At 48.0% G+C, this 20,995-nt stretch overlaps 1 protein-coding gene across 1 annotated transcript in view; it reads right to left on the bottom strand.

The window, feature by feature from the left end:
* Positions 1 to 20,995, bottom strand: part of Tbxas1 (thromboxane A synthase 1) — a 240,363-nt gene that overhangs the window by 19,754 nt on the left and 199,614 nt on the right. The window lies entirely within an intron of this gene.

Below are 20,995 nucleotides of genomic sequence, written 5' to 3'. Positions count from 1 at the left end.
ATGTTTTTTTGCTTTGTTTTCTCAGGTAGGGTTTCACTCTAGCTCAGACTGACCTGGAATTCACTATGGAGTCTCAGAGTGGCCTCGAACTCACAGCGATCTTCCTACCTCTGCCTCCCGAGTGCTGGGATTAAAGGCGTGCGCCACCATGCCCAGCTGGAAGTGTAATTTTTTTTAAGCATGGGGACAGCTTGGGGCAATGGAGCCTTAAGAAGAAGAAACGTTTACATGCACTCTGATTCTCTAGGGAACACTAGACTATACTATGAAACTGATCTGTGGAAAATGCAATAACCTTTGCTTTGCCCCTTTGACCACAAACAGAGATGCAGAGCTGTTCTTGCAATCAGTTTCCTTGAAGAGCCTCAGGTTTCTCACAGCGTGGCCTGAGGGAGGACCTGGCTTCCTCCGTAGCTAGGTCTACCATTTGGGCATTGTGGTCCTCTCTCCATTGCTGAGAGTCCGTAACTGTCATGTGAAGTCAGTGAGGTTCAGAGACCTCCCACTGGCTGAGAGTAAGAAGCTGTCCAGCAGGTCTGGGTATGTGAGTGAGAGAGAAATTTCTGTTAACATCACTGGCTTACCTAGCAAGGCCCAGAAAGAGTACTATATGTTACTTTAAGGAATTTGGCAGATTTAGATGTAGAAATGCTTTCGTAGCTCAGAAAAAGCATCGGGGAGTGCATATCTAGCATCTATTTATATCCACGTTCAAAGAACCAGAACTCATCTTGTACAAACAAAGGGATTATTTCAGGTGCATCTGGACTCTGAGGCCCAGACTATTAAGGGATTAGGTGAGGAGATATAATGCCAGAAGATAAACCACACACACACACACACACACACACACACACACACACACGCACGTCAGCCCGGTCAGTCCTTTCTGCCTAAGGTCCCAGGTCGCATTTCACTGACTGTGTGGACCCTCTGGGATCTGGTCTTCGGAGAGCTGTGACAATCACAGGACTTCACCTGTGCAGTACTGCATTGCGTACTGCAGGGTCTTCACATCTTTTATACCTTCTGGGCCTTTCGACTGCACTGTGAGGGGGCAGGGTGACTTTTGTTGTCTGTCTTATAAATGTGAGCGTCCTTCTCGCCCTGAGATTTATAAAGTCAAGTAGCTCGTTCTCGTAGCTAGTAGAGTTGGAACTGAATCTTGATCTTCAAATTCTACACTGTTTTATTATGCCCGGCACCTAGGCTTCCCTTCCCTCTTCCTTCTCTTCTTTCCGTTTATTTATTTATTTTTTATTTTTGGTTTTTCAAGGTAGGGTCTCACTCTAGCCCAGGCTGACCTGGAAATCATATCTCATGGTGGCCTCGAACTCATGGCGATCCTCCTACCTCTGCCTCCCAAGTGCTGGGATTAAAAGTACACGCCACCATCCCCGGCTCTTCTTTCTTTCTTTCTTTTAATTATTTATTTTTATTCATTTTAACAGAGAGAGAGAAAGGAAGAAAGGCAGATAGAATGGGTGAGCCAGGGCCTTTAGCCATTGTAAACAAACTCCAGATGCATGCACCATCTTGTGCATCTGGCTTATGTGGGTACCAGAGAATCGAACCTGAGTCATTACCCCCAGGCAAGCACCTTAACTGCTAAGCCATCTCCCCAGCTCCCTCTTCTTTCTTTTTTATTCTCATACATTTTATGGAAAAATAATATGCCTACAGAACACAGCATACACAGGAGTATAAAGCTCAATGAATTTTCGTAAATGAAACCCTCTAGTGTAGGTAGCATCTGCATTATAACAAAGAACATCCCAGAACTCTGCATCACCCCATGATGGCTTCTAGTCACAGCCCTTGCAAAAATTTCTGACAGAATTCTAACATAGAGGTGACTTTTGACTTTTTTCTTTAGCTTTATATTAATGTAATATCCAGTAAACAGCCTTTGATGTCTGTTCTTATTTTTTTTTAATAGTTGATTTATTTGAGAGAGAGAATGGGTGCACCAGGGCCTCTAGCCACTGCAAACAAACTCCAGATATATGTGCCACTGGCTTACATGGGTGCTGAGGAATTGAACCTGGGTCCTTGGACTTCACAGGCAAGTGCTTGAACCACTAAGCCATCTCTCCAGCCCAGTGTCTGTCCTCTTTTGCTCACTGTGGTCTGAGATTTGTCCATGTATGTGTAGCTGTAGTTGGAGTGCGTCTTCTCCTCTCCCTCTGTTGTCAGGATGGGACCCAGGACATTGCACATGCTAGGCAAGTGCGGTACACTAAAAGGCACTCTCAGCCGGTAGTGTGTGCGTTCTTGCTGCTGTGTGGCGCTCTGTTGTGCGATGGCACTGCCACCGTGTACCCATGTGTTCAGACTTTCACCTGTTGGTGGGCATTTGAGTTGGTCCCAGTTTAAATGAAGCTCATGGACTCAGTTATGAATGAAGTGGATGTGAACATTCTTTTTTGTGTGTTTTTTGAGGTAGGGTCTCACTCTAGCCCAGGCTGACCTGGAATTCACTATGGAGTCTCAGGCTGGCCTCGAACTCACGGCGATCCTCCTACCTCTGCCTCCCAAGTGCTGGGATCAAAGGCGCGGCCACCACGCCCGGCAACATTCTTAGCTGTGGTTCTGAGTGAGCTTATGTGCAAGCTTCTTTGGGGTAGGATGTAGGAGAAGAATTGCTGGATAGTACGTGATGTGCATGTTCAACTGTAGTAGATACTTCGGACAGTTTCACGGATTCATTGCTTATGCTGCCTGTGATTTTAGGGATGAATCAGCCAAAAAAGCATGTGCTGGCACCCTAGCTCCCTCTATTTGCACTAACTGTGGGTTCATTTCCCCTTCCTTCCCTTGTACCCTCTAATATTCTGAGATCTAACCATCCTTGTTATTCCAGGAAAGGGCTGAGAGAAAGAAACACGACGCTATTTTGGGAGTTGAACTGTTTATTCCTATAACGCGTATGAGTTCATGTCAGAGGGTGGGGGCGGATACGAAAAACAAATAAGAAACCATGAATCACCTAATTTTAAATTGTCCCAATTACCAGATGCATGCTTTCATAAGCAAAACTGTATTCTAACATTAAGCAGATTTGAATCTTTGAATTATCTGCTGTTTTGCAATATTTAGGATTCTGGTCTCTCCATTACAGTTGATTGTATTTGATACTTAGTAGAGGGGAAAAAAAAAATCCCTAAGTAATTGATAGTTAAATAACCCAGCCTGCTTTCTCTATACGGACAGAGTGGACCGCATTTAATTTTCAGAGAAAATGTATTCCCTCATTCCACGTGCTTAGCAGCATGTTGGGGAGACGGGGGAAGAATGAGAGGAGAGATCAGATACAACCCCGAGTAGCATGCAGGATTTACTGTGTATTGGGGAAGCCACATATGTGTTCATTGCAAGATTTATTGTTATAGTGGAGTGCGGAGCGGGGGTGACAGTGTGAGAACGGGATTCTGTGACCTGGTGGTGACGAGGAGAGTGGATGGAATAGAAAAGGTTGAGAGACGGGGCGGTAAGACAGGAGATTGTTGCCATAGTCCAGGCACAAGTGGTGAGCTCCAGTTACAACGTCAGCAGTGTGAGCAGAGACCCTCCATCTTGGTGCTCCTTGCCAAGGCTAGAGCCCCATCCCCAAACACTCACATTTCAGTGGCCTCTATTGGACTCGGGAATTGCTATTGTTTTCCAAGCTCCCCAAGGGATGATCATGTGTAGCCTGGATATCATTATCGCTGTTAAAAAGGACGATTAGCCAGGGGAGGTGAGTCCCGGGATCTAGTTGTCCAGGTTGCGGGCGGAATTCAAGCAATTCCCAGGCTTCGTTGCTGGGGGCCGAGTGAAAGAAAGATGGATACAGGATCAAAAGGGGAGGGGAGGAGCTGGGTGTTTGCAGAGTTGTGTGGGGGCCTCAGGTAGGGCAGCAGTTTGGGCCTAGAAGTGGGAAGACAACTGTGTGCTCAGCCACGTGGGGGGGGGGGTGAGGGGGAAGGTAGGGATGAGTCTTCGGGGGCGGGGTAAGAATGACAAAGCTAACAGCTAACCTCTGTGTAAAAGCACAAGATGTGTGCTTTTGAGAGGTGGGGGAAAGGTAAGATCTGGGGATTAGTGGGAGGTCTCTGGTCATTGCGGGAGGGAGGGGTGTCATGTGACCTTGAAGGGGACAGTGGGATTCTACCCTATTCCTCTTCTCTCAGCATCTGAGCCATGAAATGAATACTTTGTTTCACCCCGTGCCACCCACCCTAGACCCCAAAGCAATAGGCCAACCAACCATGGACCCAAAACTGGAGCCCAAGCCAAACCTTTCCTCTTTACCAGTTGATTGTGTCTGGTGTTTGTTATAGTCACAGGAAACTGATTAATACCTGGATCACCTCCCAGGCAGGGTCAGAGGATTCAGGAGGAGGAAAGGCCAGTGCACTGTTGACTGGGGAAGAAGAGACCAGAACAGGCACCAGCAGGGTTAAAGGGGAAAGCTGATGGAGATGAGCTAAGAGACAAGCAGCCACGTGAGTCTCACAGACCATTTGTCTTAGGGTTCCTCAAAGGACTGTGGGCAGAACAAACAAATAAGACCCTTGTCACTTGCTTCTGGGTCACATGTGACAGAGGAATATGCTGTGCAGCTCCACGCTGTGGGTAGAAGCAGCTCTGTGGCACCAGGCTAACTGAGAAAGAAGGACTTGCCCCATGAAAAGATTTTTCAAGTGACCACAATTTAGCCATGCAGAGGGTGCCTACTGGAGGGGTTCAAAACCAGGGATAGCAACTGAAAAGGTCATTGCAGGTTATTAATAGACTCCCCTTCATCAATGCCTGGGTGACATAGGTGACTCCAATGAGCCTTCTCTTTTGGGGTTGGTATGTTGCATCGTGGTCATACCTCAGTCACCCAGGGATAGCCTTATGACTCTGGCAGATCCCAGTCACTCTGCCAGGCCACGTAAATGTCACGGGAATTCGAGAGTGGCCCACTATTTATCCATCCCCTCACCCCCAGCCCGCCCAACTCTCCTTCCTGTACGTATCTCCTTGATAATTCAGCCAGAGTACAGGTCACTCACTGTTTGGGGAAATGGTAAACAAAGATAAGAGCTCTAAGCACTGGAATTTATTTTTTATCCACTTGGCCTAAAAGCCACTCCGTGTTAAATTTAGAAAGCCCGTTCCAGACCCCTCCCCGCCTCCTGCTTTCCTGCCCCCTTCTTTGCGGCCGTGTATGGAGCGTGGTCTCTGTTGACTCCGGAATATGAAATATGCTTGCGTGGTCTGGGAGCTGGAGTCAGCCTGCCTGGATGTTTATAAAAATGTATCATCGGAGGGCTTGGGAGACAGAGGCCATTTCCTCTGGTCCCCACTCAGCTCTCCTGTGCGCAACAGCCAGGGCTGCCCAAATATTTACCCAAATATCCTCCCAGGCTGGGCTTGGGGTACTTCTGTCTTGCAGTGTCACGAAGTGAGACTTACCCCATGGGAAGTCACAGCATTACCAATAGACTACCTTAGGTTTGTTTACAAGGTCGCCCTCCTCTTGCCCAGAATCTATCACTGAATAGCTTCCTTCCCCTCCCCCCCCCCCGCCCCCATTTCTTTCTGTGTGGCTTAAATCCCTTTGCAATCAACTCTAAGAACCTGAGAAATCCTTTTGTTGATCTGGAATTCTGTTGTTTTGAATATGGCCTAAAAGAAAATGAGCCATTGTCCGGGGCTCAGAATTTTCTGGTTCGAAAGAGATCTCCACTGTGATGCAATTTATTGTGGCAGGATTTTTTTTCCAACTCATCTTCAAATCCCTATTGCCTGTTCTGTCCATTTTCACAGCTCAGGATATTAGTGGGGAGGGCCAGGGCCAGGCCCAGACTTGAAAAAAAAAAAAAAAAAATCCCAAACTGAAAAAAAATCTCCTTATTGAGAGGCTGAAATGGTGTCTGGAATTAGATTTAACCTTAGTTGAGGAGGAAGGTACATTTATGTACCTCAGCTTAAATCAGACATGGGACCATTAAAAGAAAACAGGGAGGAGACTGTAAGCTTTCAGAAATGCAACCATCCCTTTGGATGCTAAGGAACCCTAGCCCTAAGGGGCCAACAGGCTTGCCTGAAGCTACACAGCAAATGAGGGACACAGGCAGCTGGAGACCACAGGCCTCTTGACACTGGCCACTGTGTTTTCTGCAAAATTTGTGCAAGACATGGAAGTGTTTAACCACAAAAATCAGGACTGGAAAATCCAGGAATCCAGAGCCAGATGGTGCTTTTGCTTTTCTCTCTGTTCCTATCGCAATGCTGGGAGGGTCAAACTCAGGCCCTCGCACATGCTAAGCAAGCAGTCTATGACTGGCGCATTGCCCCAGTCCCTCAGAGTTCAAGTTTAAGAAAGCATGACAAGGGCTGGAGAGATGGCTTAGAGGTTAAGCGCTTGCCTGTGAAGCCTAAGGACCCCGGTTCCAGGCTCGGTTCCCCAGGTCCCACGTTAGCCAGATGCACAAGGGGGCGCACGCGTCTGGAGTTCGTTTGCAGAGGCTGGAAGCCCTGGCGCACCCATTCTCTCCCTCTCCCTCTATCTGTCTTTCTCTCTGTGTCTGTCGCTCTCAAATAAATAAAAATTAAAAAAAAAAAAGAAAGCATGACAAGTCCTCTGTATGAAATCCCAAGGAAAACAATGGACTTGTGGGAAGAAACACAGTCCATACTGGACCAAAGCAGCAGATGAATTTGCATGTGTTTTAATTTTTAAAATATATTTTTTAATTAATTAATTTATTTATTTGAGAGAGAGAGAGAATGCGTGCATCAGACCTCTAGCTACTGAAAATGAACTCCAGATATATGTGCCACCTTGTGCATCTGGCTACCGTGGGTCACTGGGGAATCAAACCTGGGTCCTCTGGCTTTGCATGCAAACACCTTAACCGCTAAGCCATCTCTCCAACCTGAGTTTGCATTTCTTAATGTTCTTCTGTGTTCACAATCTATACTTTAATTCTACTGGCCTTAGGGACTTTGCTTACAATGGGACAGTATAAACTTATACAAAGATGAGACACAAGCTTGCTTGCTCTATCTCTTCTGAGGGGGTGCACCGAGAAAAGGTCATGAGCCTACAGAGAGAAGGTAGTAGCCTACAACCCAGGAAGCAAGCCCTTCCCAGCATCTGCTTCTGTCAGCACCTTAAAATCTTGGAAAAACTATGAGAAATGGATGTCTGTTATTTAAGCTTCCTGTCTGTAGTGATTCTGTTACAGCAATATGAGCTAAGACCACAGATACTTGCTTAAGCTATAGGTATGTCTCAAATATTGCAAGGGATATTCTTATGTTAAAGATATCATTTATGGGCTGGAGAGATGGCTTAGCGGTTAAAGCGCTTGCCTGCAAAGCTAAAGGATCCCAGTTCGACTCTCCAGGACCCATGTAAGCCAGATGCACAAGGGGGCGCATGCACCTGGAGTTCCTTTGCAGTGATTGGAGGCTCTGGCATGCCCATTCTCTCTCTCTCTCTCTCTCTCTCTCTCTGCCTCTTTCTCCCTCTCAAACAAATAAAGGAATAAAATATTTTAAATATATCATTCATTACCTGAACTTCCAATGTGTTTTTATTTTTCAAAGTCGTTTATTTTTTTAATTTAGTTATTTATTGGAGAGAGAGAAAAAGAGGGAGAGAGAGAAAATACCAGGGCCTCCAGCCACTGCAAACGAACTCTAGAACATTTGCCACCTTATGCATCTGGTTTATGTGGGTACTGGGAAGTCGAATCTGGGATCTTAGGTTTCACAGGCAAGCACCTTATCTGCTGAGCCATCTCTCCAGCTCTGTTATTATTCTGAAGATTTATTTATTTGTATGTGTGTATTCACATGAATGTGCGTGTGTGTGTGTGTGTGTGTGTTTGTGGGTGTGCATTATGGTCTTTTGCCACTACAAACAAACACCCAATGCTTGCACCACTTTTTTGCGCCTAATTTACATGGGCGGCTTGGGAATTTAATCTGGGCTGGCAGGCTTTGCAAGAAAGTGCCTTTAACTGCTGAGCCATCTTCTCAGTCTTGTAACTTCAAATTTCACTGGATGTCTTTATTCTTTTTTAAAAATTTTTATTTATTTATTTGAGAGTGACAGAGAGAGGGAGAAAGAGGCAGAGAGAGAGAGGAAAGTGGGTGCGCCAGTGCTTCTAGCCACTGCAAACGAACTCCAGAAGCATATGCCTCCTTTTGCATCTGGCTAACGTGGGACCTGGGGAATCGAGCCTTGAACCGGGGTCCTTAGGCTTCACAGCAAGTGCTCAACCGCTAAGCCATCTCTCCAGCCCTGGATGTCTTTATTCTTATTTGCTAGTCTGGTAACTCAACGTAGTGGTACTGGTCACCCTAAGTTGAAAGCGATGTGGTTGAACCAGTGTCCTCAGGGGAACAGAACAGAAGACCAGTTAGGGGGTAACAGTGAGGAAGCCCCAAGGTTCTCATGGTTCCACCTTCCCAGCCTAGTCACAGCTTTCACTCACACAGAGAAGTCTCTCTGTTACTTTCTTTAAAAAATTAAAAGTTACATTAAATCAGATAAGCCTTAAACTATAAGTTTTCAAGTTGTTTTTCCTTTTTTAAAAATTATTTTTATTTTTGAGAGAGAGGCAGAGAGAAAGAGAGAGAGTGAGAGAGGGAGAATGGGTGTGCCAGGGCCTTTCAGCTATTGTGAATGAACTCCAGACACATGTGCCCCCTTGGGCCCATGTACAGCATTGCATGCTTGTGTCCCTGTGTGTCTGGCTTTGTGGGTCCTGGAGATTGGAACATGTATTCTTAGGCTTCTCAGGCAAGCACCTTAACAGCTAGGCCAACCCTTTTCTTTTCTCTTCTCTTCTTTTCTTTTCTTTTCCTTTCCTTTCCTTTCCTTTCCTTTCCTTTCCTTTCCTTTCCTTTCCTTTCCTTTCCTTTCCTTTCCTTTCCTTTCCTTTCCTTTCCTTTCCTTTCTTTTCTTTTAAAAATAAATGTAAGGAAGCTAGGCATGATGGCTCAGGCCTATAATCCCAGTATTCAGAAGGCTGAGGCAAGAGGATTTTAAGATCCAGGCCAGCTTGTCCTATATAGTAAGAACCTGTCTCAAAACAAGAACAAAACAAACCAGGAGTGGAGGCACATGCCTTTAATCCCAGCACTTGGTAGGCAGAGGCAGGAGGATCGCTGTGAGATTGAGGCCAGCTTGAGATTACATACTGAATTTCAGATCAGCCTGGACCAGAGCAAGACCCTTCCTCAAAAAAAAAAAAAAAAAAAAAAATTGTTTTTCCCTTTTGTAATGAACTCTTGGAGATGTTGCATTTCATGATTGGTGGGCAGTATTGTAAAGGAAGAAGCAAAGAGGTGCCTTCCAGTAGGTTCCACTGGAAGGCAGTGGGGAAGTGTGGAGGCTGGAATGAAATGTCCTCTAGAGCCTCACGTCTTTTTTGTTGTTGTTGTTTTTCGAGGTAGGGTCTCACTCTGGCCCAGGCTGACCTGGAATTCACTATGTAGTCTCAAGGTGGCCTCAAACTCATGGTGATCCTCCTACCTCTGCCTCCCTAGCTCTGGGATTAAAGATGTGCACCACCACGCCCGGCTCAAGCCTCATGTCTTTGGACTACTTGGTCCTCAGCTGGTGGCAGTTCAGGAGGTGGATCCTCACTGGAGGAGACGTGTTGCTGGGGCACGATGTTGAAGTTTGTTTGCTTCCCTCCCAGCCTAATATTAGGACTGCTTCTCTCCAGATACGTGACTGGACACGGGCCAGCTTCTGCTCTGCTGTGCTAAGTCTGAATGAGACCCTTTCTTCTCCCATGCTGCCAGGTGTTGTGTCCCAGCAAAGAGAAGCTAGCTACAATAGCAAATCATGACAAGCCCCTACCCTAGATGGGGCTGTCTTGGGGTGATGCTGTGAGGAGGTCCCACTCCAGTGAGAGGAAGTAAAGGGTGTCATGGGCAATCTGTACGGGATAAGGCAGGGCTGTCACAAAGTCTGCCAGATCCAAGTTCAACCCTCCACCATTCTCTGTACTGGCTGTCCCCCCACCTGCACCCCATGGGCTGTCCAGCTGGGAAGAGGGTTCACTGGGAACCGCTGTGTATCACCCAACCCGTAACTTGTTCCCTGGGCCCCTTGATTTCTCTAACCTTGCTCGTTTCCTTAGCCTCTAGCTCTGTCTATTCCTGAGGAATGCAACAGTGACCTCCCTTCCTTCCGCAAGACTCCACGGGATCCTCAAGGTCTGTGCAAGGCTAATGACTCCCTTGGGAAAAAGATAGCGGTGGGGGGCTTCCTGGTGGCCTCTCGTGCTGTGTGGGAGGCCGTGGAGGCCTTAGAGCTTAGTTGGTGATGGGTTTGCTGGAACTGAACCCAGGTCTGTTCCTAGCTCTGCCAGGACCCTCAGGAGGTACAATCCCCTCTTTTACCTGCTTCTATTTTAAACCTTTTTTCTGTAGCTGGTGGCTGCCAGTGAAAAGGACTTCTTGCCAAGAGTGACCTCTACAGTGGTGACACTTAAATGGCCATGCCTCAGAAAAAGAACTGACACAAGCTTCCTGCCCTACCAGCCCAGCCCAGCCCAAGTCCCTTCACCTCAGAGCTAGAAGTAAATGGAGAGAGGTTCTTGGTGAGAAATAATGATTTTTTTTTCTTTTAAATTAAATCTAGTGTGAGGGCTGGGGAGATGGTTTAGCAGTTAAGGCATTTGCCTTTAGAGCCTAAGGACCCAAGTTCAATTCCTCCTTCCCACTCGCCTTCCACACAGCACTGCGGGTGAGGGTCTGTGTCTCATGGCAGGGAAGGGTGTTTCCTCACCCACCTGAGTGCTCGCTGCCCAAGTCCCTTCCCGTCTGCCCAGCCAGCTGGATCAGTGGCACCCAGGGCGTCCCCCTGCCTGTCCTCTTTCAGAGCTGCATGAGCTCTTGGGATTTCCCTCCGGTCCCAACTCTGGCTCCTGCTTTGGGTACTGTGGCGGTTTGATTCAGGCGTCCCCCGTAAACTTAAGTGTTCCGAATGGAATGCTAGGTTCCCAGCTGATGGAGATTTGGGAATTAACACCTCCTGGAGGGAGTGTATTGTTGAAGCCAGGCTTATGGGTGTTATAGCCAGTGTCCCCTTGCCAGTGTTTGGCACACTCTGCTATTGCTGTTGTCCACCTGATGGTTGGCCAGGGGGTGATGTCTACCCTCTGCTCATGCCGTTTCCCCTGCCATCATGGAGCTTCCCCTCGAGTCTGTAAGCCAAAATAAACCTCTTTTTTTTTTCCCTTCAAGCTGCTCTTGGTCACATGTTTTCTGCCAGGAATGGGAGCCTGATTGCAACAGGTACCCGGTTTGAATTTCTTTTGTCCATGACTGGAATGTTCTAATATGGGACAAACCCCACATGGATGCCCATGGCCCCATGAGAGCAAGTTACCTCCCCCCAGCCCCTCACAAAGGACTCTGTTTACTTGTTCCTACATCTTTTTAAAAAATTATTATTATTATTATTGGTTATTCTTATTTGAGAGCGACAGACAGAGAGAGAAACAGGCAGAGAGAAAGAGAGAATGGGCGCACCAGGGCCTCCAGCCACTGCAAACGAACTCCAGATGCGTGCGCCCCCTTGTGCATCTGGCTAACGTGGGACCTGGGGAACCGAGCCTCGAACCGGGATCCTTAGGCTTCACAGGCAAGTGCTTAACTGCTAAGCCATCTCTCCAGCCCATTGTTCCTATATCTTTATGCTTGTGATTCTCTGAGAAATCAACAGTTTTCATCTAATAAGAATTCCATCTGTCCCCCAAGGATTCCTTACCCACCCAGGGGACCTCCATGTTGATGAGCCACCCTCTGCTATGGGCAAGTACTGCTTGTGCCTGCTTCACACCACCACTGTGAAGGGCTCTAGAGAGAGCTGAGGAGCCTAGGGGGTGTTCTGGTGGGTGGGTGGGTGGGTGGGGCATGGAGAGAGGTCCCTGTGGCCTTCTTGGAGGTCAGGACCTTCCTCAGGTGGGTCTGGGGACATCAGAAAGACTTTCCCGAGAAGATGAAAGTGATACTGAGGCAATTTTCAAAACGCATTTGTGCTCTCTCACACAGAAACAATAAAAGCACTTAAACAAGGTTTTGGAACAACACTGAAGCGCATTCCATCGCGGTAGCATTATTTATTACCGTTTTATTGGTGAGCGCGCTCTGCGGTTTCTGCCTTGCTCCAGCCTGGTCCCAGCCCAGAGCCGGTGGCAGAGACCCGTGTTAATGATGGGCGATTTGTTTTGGCTGAGGATCTTACAAAGTCACGTGTTTCTTTTGTCTTTGTGCCTGCTGCCCTGGTACCGGGCCTGGCGAGGGTATGTATGGCTCGCTCACATGTCTAGGATTTCCCTCACTCTCCCTCATCCCCACAGGGTTCAGGCTTCCCAGAGGGACTTAGCCTGAAGTTAGTGGCATGCTGGGTCCTTCCAAGTGTCAGGGGTGATCCTCCAGGTCACTCCAGGGAAGTCCTGAGGGGAGAACCAGCTGCCCACAAAGATTTTGTTAGAATCACAGGTCTAGGCAGAGCAGAGGGTCATGTTCCAGATCCAGATCGAGGGGGACAAAGGGGAAAGGAAGGAAATACAGTGTGGAGCAGGGGATCAGAAAAGCCAGCTCACCAGCCCCAAGAGGAGAGTATGGCTTAGCTGGAACCTTGCAGGGGTCCTGATAGGAGGGACTATGTGGGAATAAGTGCAGCAATGTCAGGATGGGGCAAACACACCTGTCACATCTCAGGCGCACCTGCTCCCCACAGGCTGAATAACCCTTGCGGATACTCTCAGGATCACCTCACAGCGACCGTGACTGAGATGTGAAAATAGTCAGGATTGACAGGGTAGGGACAGAGAGATGTCTAGCTTAGGGGAGGGGCAGGAACAGAACCAATGACACTATTTGTGAGTTCCAGATATACAGCGAGCCTTGACTGACCATGGCCTGTGGGGCAGGCCCTGGGTGGTTGTTTGAATAGATGGCCCCCGATATATTCATTGTTTTAAAACTTTTTTTGTTTATTTTTATTTATTTATTTGAGAGAGACAGACAGAGAGAGAGAGAGAGAGAGAGAGAGAGAGAGAGAGAGAGAATGGGCATGCCAGGGCCTCCAGCCACTGCAAACGAACTCCAAACGCGTGTGCCCCCTTGTGCATCTGGCTAACGCATGTCCTGGGGAATCGAGCCTCGAACCGGGGTCCTTAGGCTTCACAGGCAAGTGCTTAACCGCTAAGCCATCTCTCAAGCCCTATATTCAGTGTTTTATTAGTTTGTAGTTTGCATCTGCAGCCACCTGGCTGGAGGCAGTGTCACTGGGCGGATCTTAAGGTGTGGTGATGAGTTTGAGATTTCAATCTAAAGAAATGCAAAGTGTGCCTAGCTGGAGTTCCTGAAGTGTGTTGTGCTGTGTGGCTTTTGCCTTTGGGCTTGTGCTTCTCTCTCTCTCTGTTTAGTCCTGTGAAGGCAGGCCAGCTTCTTCTGCCAGGATGGAACTTCAGCTGGATCTGTAAGCTTCAGTAAATATCTCTGCTTCCACAACTGTGCCTGGTCTGGAAGTTCATCTCAGCGAACCTGAAGCTGTCTGCTACAAGAACCAATGGCATCATTTGTGAGTTCCAGATATACAGCGAGCCTTGACTGACCATGGCCTATGGGGCAGGCCCTGGGTGGGATTCACCTATGCCACGTCACTGAGCAGTAGTTTACAGATGAGGAAACCGAGGCTCAGGGCGTTGGTGTGTAAGGCCAGTGGGCAAGGACGGTAGAGCCTGGTGGCCAAAGAGGGACTTGCATGGTGGAGTGAATGAAAACTCAAGTCTGCCTGACTCCAAAGGCAGAGATAGAAGGCAGGCAGGACCCTTTCCACTGCTGTGGTCGATGGAGCAGTCCACGGCAGATGCCTCGTGGAGTGGGATGTTAACCAATTTGGGAAAGGCTAAGGGGCCCTCGTGGGACCAGCAACTTTGTAGTCAGGGAGGATGTGAAGGAAAGAGAAGGACTGTGGGCGATGGGTTCTCTGCTCTCTCAGCGGCAGAAGTCCTTGCAAAGACCACACGGGACTTCTCTCTGCACTCAGCACAGTGTGTGACACAGGCTGGTTAGGGCCAGCCCCACCCCTGCGGCTACAGGGGCTGGATCAGCTCCTTAAGAAGGAGGGCTGGAGAGATGGCTTAGTGGTTAAGCGCTTGCCTGTGAAGCCTAAGGACCCCGGTTCGAGGCTCGGTTCCCCAGGTCTCACATTAGCCAGATGCACAAGGGGGCGCACGGTCTGGAGTTCGTTTGCAGAGGCTGGAAGCCCTGGCGCGCCCATTCTCTCTCCCTACCTGTCTTTCTCTCTCAAATAAATAAATAAATAAAATTTTTTTTAAAAAAAAAAAAAGAAGGACAGCTGGGCGTGGTGGCGCACGCCTTTAATCCCAGCACACGGGAGGCAGAGGTAGGAGGATCACTGAGAGTTCGAGGCCACCCTGAGACTACATAGTGAATTCCAGGTCAGCCTGAGCCAGAGTGAGACCCTACCTCGAAAAACAAAACAAAACAAAAAAAAAGAAGGAACCAGAAGCTCTCCAGCCCTTGCTCACAGTGTGGTTAGCTATATAGAACGACAGCTTCATGTTTTTCTTTATCCTTGACCTACAGTCCTCCCTAAGTATCAGTGGGGTCCTGATCCTGTGGGTAGTTAACTACGCTATCCTATCATCTTTGTAGTCTAACTTGGGGGTGAGGGCTTCCCAACCCAGTTTGCTTACTCTATCTCTGACCTCACACAGTTCCTCTCAAAGACATGTCCCTGGGCCTGCAGGGGTCACCCTTGAGGAACCTGGCCAAACCCATGAGTCTATTTGGAAAGTTTTACTGTCATAATTTCTGCTAATGGTCTGCAGGGCCAGAGGAAATGGCCCTAAATGAGGGCAGGAGAGGGACACCAGTGGCCTCTTCTAAAGGTCCCTCCAGCCTTCTATGTGGCCTCTCCCTCCTTATAGGTCATTGAGTGTGTCCAGCTGGCTCCACTTTGGTGGGCAACTGCCTGGGAGCAGATGGCTGAATGGACTCACTTTGTCCCACTGCCAGCTAGACCAGAAGGGACAGCCACCAAGTGTCCACTGCACACACCTCTGAGCATAGACATCTCTGTTCCTTCCACGTGGCAATGTCCATTAGGTTTTATTTTTATTTATTTATTTGTAAGCAGAGAAACAGAGAGAGAAAGAGAGAAAACATCAGGGCCTCTTGCTGCTGTGAATGGACTCCAGATGTATGTGCCCCTTTGTGTATCTGCCCATACATGGGTACTGGAGAATCGAACCCAGGCAGTTAGGCTTTGGCATACAAGTGCCTTAACCACTGAGCCATCTCTCTAGCCCTTCCATTGAGTTTTAACACCGCCTCTGTCCCAGGGGCCCAAGTTTACAAGTTGTCAGGCTGGAAACTGAAGTTCGCGGGAGGTGGGAACCACCACAGGCTGAATGTCTGTGACTCCTGATGCTTCAGCTCCACAAGCAAGCTGGGAGTCAGGGTAACTGGCTCTGAGGCTCAGTGAAGCTTGGGAGGCTGAGGCAAACAGAGGTACCTCATCCGTGAGAGGGGAGGTTGGAAGCTGGAGAAGTCAAGGAATAGTAGGGAGGAACCACCCCCCAGGAGTCAAAATGCAGCTGGGGCTGCAGCTGGGCTAAGAGCAAGGCTTCATAGGTCAGATGTTGACCCAGAGCCTGATGCCTGCAGAGTGAGACGGCACATGACCGTGGGAGCCTGTGGCCAGAGCAGCACTGGAGATGGGGTAAGGTGACTTTTTTGGTAATTTAAAATAATTTTTTAATTTTATTTATTTGAGAGTTGGGGGGAGAGAGAGGGAGAAGACGGAGAAAGAGAGAGAGAGAGAATGGGTGTGCTCAAGTCTTCAGCTACTGCAAACAAACTCCAGACACATGCGCCACCTTGTACATCTGGCTTACATGGGTACTGGGGAATCAAACCTGGGTCCTTAAGCTTCACAGGCCAATGCCTTAACCGCTAAGCCATCTCTCCAGCCCAAGATGTTGATTTTTGTAGAATTCTGATTTCTAAAAATTGGCAATGAATTCCTATTTAAGAAGGTAAAATAAGACCTTTAGCTGAACTCAACTTATAGGATACATGTTTCTGACCCTTGTCACTTGTTTGTTGTTGGGAGAAGACATTGTAAGCTGGACAGCCCCTTGCCAGATCATTTTGATATTTCACCAAATCAATTCTGGAGGATACTGTGTTCCCCTCCCAATTAGCTAAGGAAAGAGAGTCCTTTTCCCTAAACTTACAGCAGTGGCAGGTGGCGTGGGTTTCTGGTTCAGGAGTTAAGTGTGGTAAAATTTAGAAGCGTGCCTGATAGGAAAAGAGCCTCCATTCTTGATGGGAACTTCTCATGACCCTCCCCCACCCAGTCTTTTAGCCCATGGCAAGGCTGACTTGGTCAACCTGATCTAGTTTTTACGACCCTCAGATGACTTTGTGTCCCCATGTCAGTTTCTAAACAAATAAGTTTCAACTAGACTGGACATTAGTCACACAGACTGAAGGTGCAAACTCCTGGATCTAACCTCAGAAGGCTGGTCACAGCTCTAGAGTTCCCTTTCTCTATTTGTATTTTTTTTAATTTTTATTTATTTATTTATTTATTTATTTATTTATTTATTTGAGAGCGACAGACACAGAGAGAAAGACAGATAGAGGGAGAGAGAGGATGGGCGCGCCAGGGTTTCCAGCCTCTGCAAACGAACTCCAGATGCGTGCGCCCCCTTGTGCATCTGGCTAACGTGGGACCTGGGGAACCGAGCCTCGAACCGGGGTCCTTAGGCTTCACAGGCAAGCGCTTAACTGCTAAGCCATCTCTCCAGCCCTCTATTTGTATTTTTTGAGGCAGGATGTCACTCTAGGCTCATCTGGATTTCACCCTGCAGCCAAGGCCAAACTCATTTATGACCCTCCTACTTCAGCCTCTGGAATTGAAGGTGCAAGACACCACGACCGGATCTGGAGTTACCTTTCTTTCTGTGAGTGACCTTTCTGGAAGGATTCTATTGTCATTAGACGTGTGTTTTATAATTGGGTTTATGGGGAACACAACATTGTGAGAGTGACCCATGGGGTGGCATGGAAGGGATCCCAGTCTTGTAGTGGGGTAGAGGGAATGGAAACTAGACTCTAGCTGGGCTCCAGTGGATGGGAAGGGTGTCGTGATCCCCATCCTTAAGTGTGCGCTATAGTGACCAGGGCACTTGTGTATATGCCATTGTCCAGGCTAGCCTATGAACCTAGGACAGTGAAGATCCAGGGTGCCTTGGGCAGCAAGCTTGCCAAAGTGACTCTCAGGGTATGGCGAAGATTGAGAAACCCTTTGAGAGGCCGAGGGACCGAGTATTGGCGCATCGCTGTACTTCCAAGCTCTCAAGGCATTGCTGAGCCCATGGCTTCTGCAATAGGATACCAAGTCTAGTTCTTACAGATCGCCCCGGGGGGAATTCTTCCAGAGCCTGTTTCCTGCATTCAACTGCAGACTTCCACCTCGGGAGCCCGTACCGAGGAGTGCATAGCGCACGGCCGGCCGTCTGCAGGCCTGATTTTGAATTTGTGTTTCGCCGCTTACCAGCTGTGTGGCCTGAGCCGACTTTGGCAGCTGCAGTTTCTCACCCAGTAAACGAGGGAAGCGCCGCGCTGGGCCTGCTCCATAAAGCTGTCGTCAGCGCAAAGCGCGGTTCAAGGCTGGCTGGAGCCGGGTGGGGTGGAACATGGTTCAGTGGAGAAAGCGCTCGCTGCCTAAGCATGGGGACCTGAATTTGGATCCCCAGCACCTATGCAAGAGCCAGGAGCAGGGCTACGTGTCTGTGATCCTAGCACTGGGGAGGTGGAGGCAGGGCGAATCCCTGGGGCTAGTTGATTAGCTCGTCTAGCCAAACTGGTGAGCTCCAGGTTCAGTGAGAGACCTTGTCTTAAAAAGTACGGTGGGAGCCAGGCATGGTGGCGCACACCTTTGTTCACAGCCCTCGAGAGACAGAGGTAGGAGGATCCCTGTGAGTTTGAGGCCACCCAGAGACTACAGGGTAAATTGCAGGTCAGCCTGAGCTAGAGTGAGACCCTAACCGCAAAAAAACACAACAGGCCAGGTGTGGTGGCGCACGCCTTTAATCCCAGCACTTGGGAGGCAGAGGTAGGAGGATCGCCATGGGTTCGAAGCCACCCTGCGACTGAATAGTGAAGTCCAGGTCAGCCTGGGCCAGAGTGAAACCCTACCTTGAAAAAACAAAAACAAAACCCTCAAAAATAAAATAAAATAAGGTGGAGACCAACTAAGGAAGACAATTGGTGTTGACCTCTGGCCTCCACACACACACACATACACAAATGAACATTCTTACATAATATACACATACTACACACAGACACATGCAAAAAACATAAAGAATGGCTCAGAAATCAATGTGTGCATAAGAAAGGGCTCACTACTTATATATGGTCTGTCCATCTATCCTTCCAGCGGCTCCTTCCCTCAGGCACTCTGTGTGGATGGACTACTTCTCTGGCAAACCTGGCTGACGCTTTGTTCACTGAATGCTCACTACACATCTCATGCCACACATGGAGGAAGCCATCATGAACCCATATGGGTATAGCCTTGTGCAAAGTAACCCGACTGGCTTAAGACCCCTGACTGTCTAGCACATGTGGGAAAGTAATGGAGCTCGATGAGAGGAAGCGGGATCACGGATGGTCAGTGGTCTATCCAGTGTTTCTCAGGACACCTGTGTGTTGCGTATCGGAGATGCCGTGTGGCTGTCTCCTGACAGGGGCAGACTATCTCATATGTATATAGTGACAGACTATCTCATCAGCAAATGTAAAGTCACAAATATGAAGTGTTTTGAAGGAAAAGATATGAAGAAGGTAAATGGGGAATTGTTCAGCAAATGCCAGAATATCTGAGACTTAATTTTGTGAAGTAGCTTTAATATATGTATACATATAGCTTTTAAAAAGTATTTACCTATTTATTTACTTATTTGAGAGAGATACAGAAATAGGCAGGGGTAGAGAGAGAGGTGCATCAGGGCCTCCAGCCACTGCAAACAAACTCCAGATGCATGCGCCCCCTTGTGCATCTGGCTTACATGGGTCCTGGGGAGTCGAACCTGGGTCCTTTGGCTTTGCAGACAAGTGCCTTAACCGCTAAGCCATCTCTCCAGCTCTAAAGTAGCTTTTTTTATCCACTCTATTATAAACTTAGAGGGCTCTCACTGTACAAGGTGATGATAACTGGGATATATGTAGAAAATTCAGGGATGATGACCTAATGGTTAGTGACAGGCCACCTTAGCCTTTTGGAAATGAGCACCAGAGAAGCAGCTGCCAAGCTGTGTGTCACACCACTGGTCCATGGGGAGGGGGGTGGCATCTGCTGCACCCCCCACACCCTGAGAAACACAGTCAGTCAGCAGGAGGGGGAAATGGATGGGCAGGAGATAGGACATCCTGCCACCCAGGGACAGGTTGCCAACACCAGAAGGTAATAATCTGCAGCTTTAGAGAGCAGTTTGCATCATGGGTAGAAGGCACAGGGAACTGGATTAATGGGAGGATATTGGCCTGGTTCAGCCAAGTGTGATGGGAGGCCCAGCTCCCCTGGAGGAGAGGGGAGCCCCTTAATCCTGGTGCAGCAATGGGCAGGCTGATGTCCAGCAGAGATGTAGGAGAGGGTGCTGGGCACTTGGGTTTTAGGATCTACTTGTGACCTCTCAGTTGAGCATTGGTTTGTTGGCCTCTGGGAGACAATAGTGTCCTGAGAAAACGGGACATAAAAGGGTATGCTCAGCATCTCCCATGTGGTCTCATTTTATCTGTATTGCATTTGGAGTTACTGTCGCTGCAGCAACGGAGGAAGATTGAAGATCCTAAGGTCAGACTCAAGATAACAGACTAAGTCACGTGAATGCCATGTGTTATGATAGGACCAGCTCCGATCAGAAAGAATTAAAAACAAAAAGTTGAGAAGATGATGTGCTAAGAAAATGGTGTACACCAACCAACTTGTTTATGTGGGTGCCACTGAGGTGGGCCCCAGAGCTGTATTACAACTTGAAGACCAAGAAAATGAATAGTAGGAAGAGAGAGGAATGAAACCCCAGAACGTGGGCTCAGGGGTTCAGAGTTTTAGTCCTAGTTTGGCCCCAAAGGTATACAGATACATGTGGAAGTCTTAAAAAGATCAGATGGTCTCCTAATTTATAAAGTGGATTTTAAAAGTTTTTTATTTTATTTATGAAAGAGAGAGAGAATGAGGCAGACAGAGAGAGAGAGAGAATGGGCACACCAGGACCTTCAGCCACTGTAATGAACTGTAGATACATGTGCCACCTTGTGCATCTGGCTGATGTGGGTCCTGGGGAATCGAACCTGGGTCCTTTGGCTTTGCGGGAAAACACTTTAAGCGCTAAGCCATCTCTCCAGTCCTTGTTAAGTGGGTTTTTAATCTTCTCAGTCAGTTCCCTGAATGGTAACCTAGTGTTCAAAATAGGAGCTGTGCTCCTCTAAGGGCCATTGAATTCAATCAAGTACATCCAGACCAGCTTTTAAACAATGCGCTAGCCAGGCATGGTGGCACACACCTGTAATCCCAGCATGTGGAGAGGCAGTGGCAGAAGGATTGCCTCAAGTTTGAGGGCAGTCAGAGCTACATAGAAAGATCCTGTCTCAAACAAAACAACCCCAAAAATAATAAAATTTTTAAAAAATTCAACACACACACACATATGCTAGACCAGAGTGGACAGAATAGACTACACACCAGAGGTCTGTATGCCCTTTCATAAAACTTTTGTCTCTGTAATATGGTGTGGTTTAGTATGTGGACACTTGGTTAGTATAAATTACATTTCTCATGATGGGATTGTAGTGAGAAAACTTTGAAAACCAAAGCTATAACACCCCTACTACTACCATGAACTCCCACATGTGGTGCCTGCCTCAGTTTCCCTTTTGCACC

This window comes from Jaculus jaculus, chromosome 10 (genome assembly GCF_020740685.1).
Source record: "Jaculus jaculus isolate mJacJac1 chromosome 10, mJacJac1.mat.Y.cur, whole genome shotgun sequence".
Lineage (NCBI taxonomy): Eukaryota > Metazoa > Chordata > Mammalia > Rodentia > Dipodidae > Jaculus > Jaculus jaculus.
Note: the sequence above shows the minus strand (reverse complement) of the source record. Positions and strands in the feature narration are given on the sequence as shown.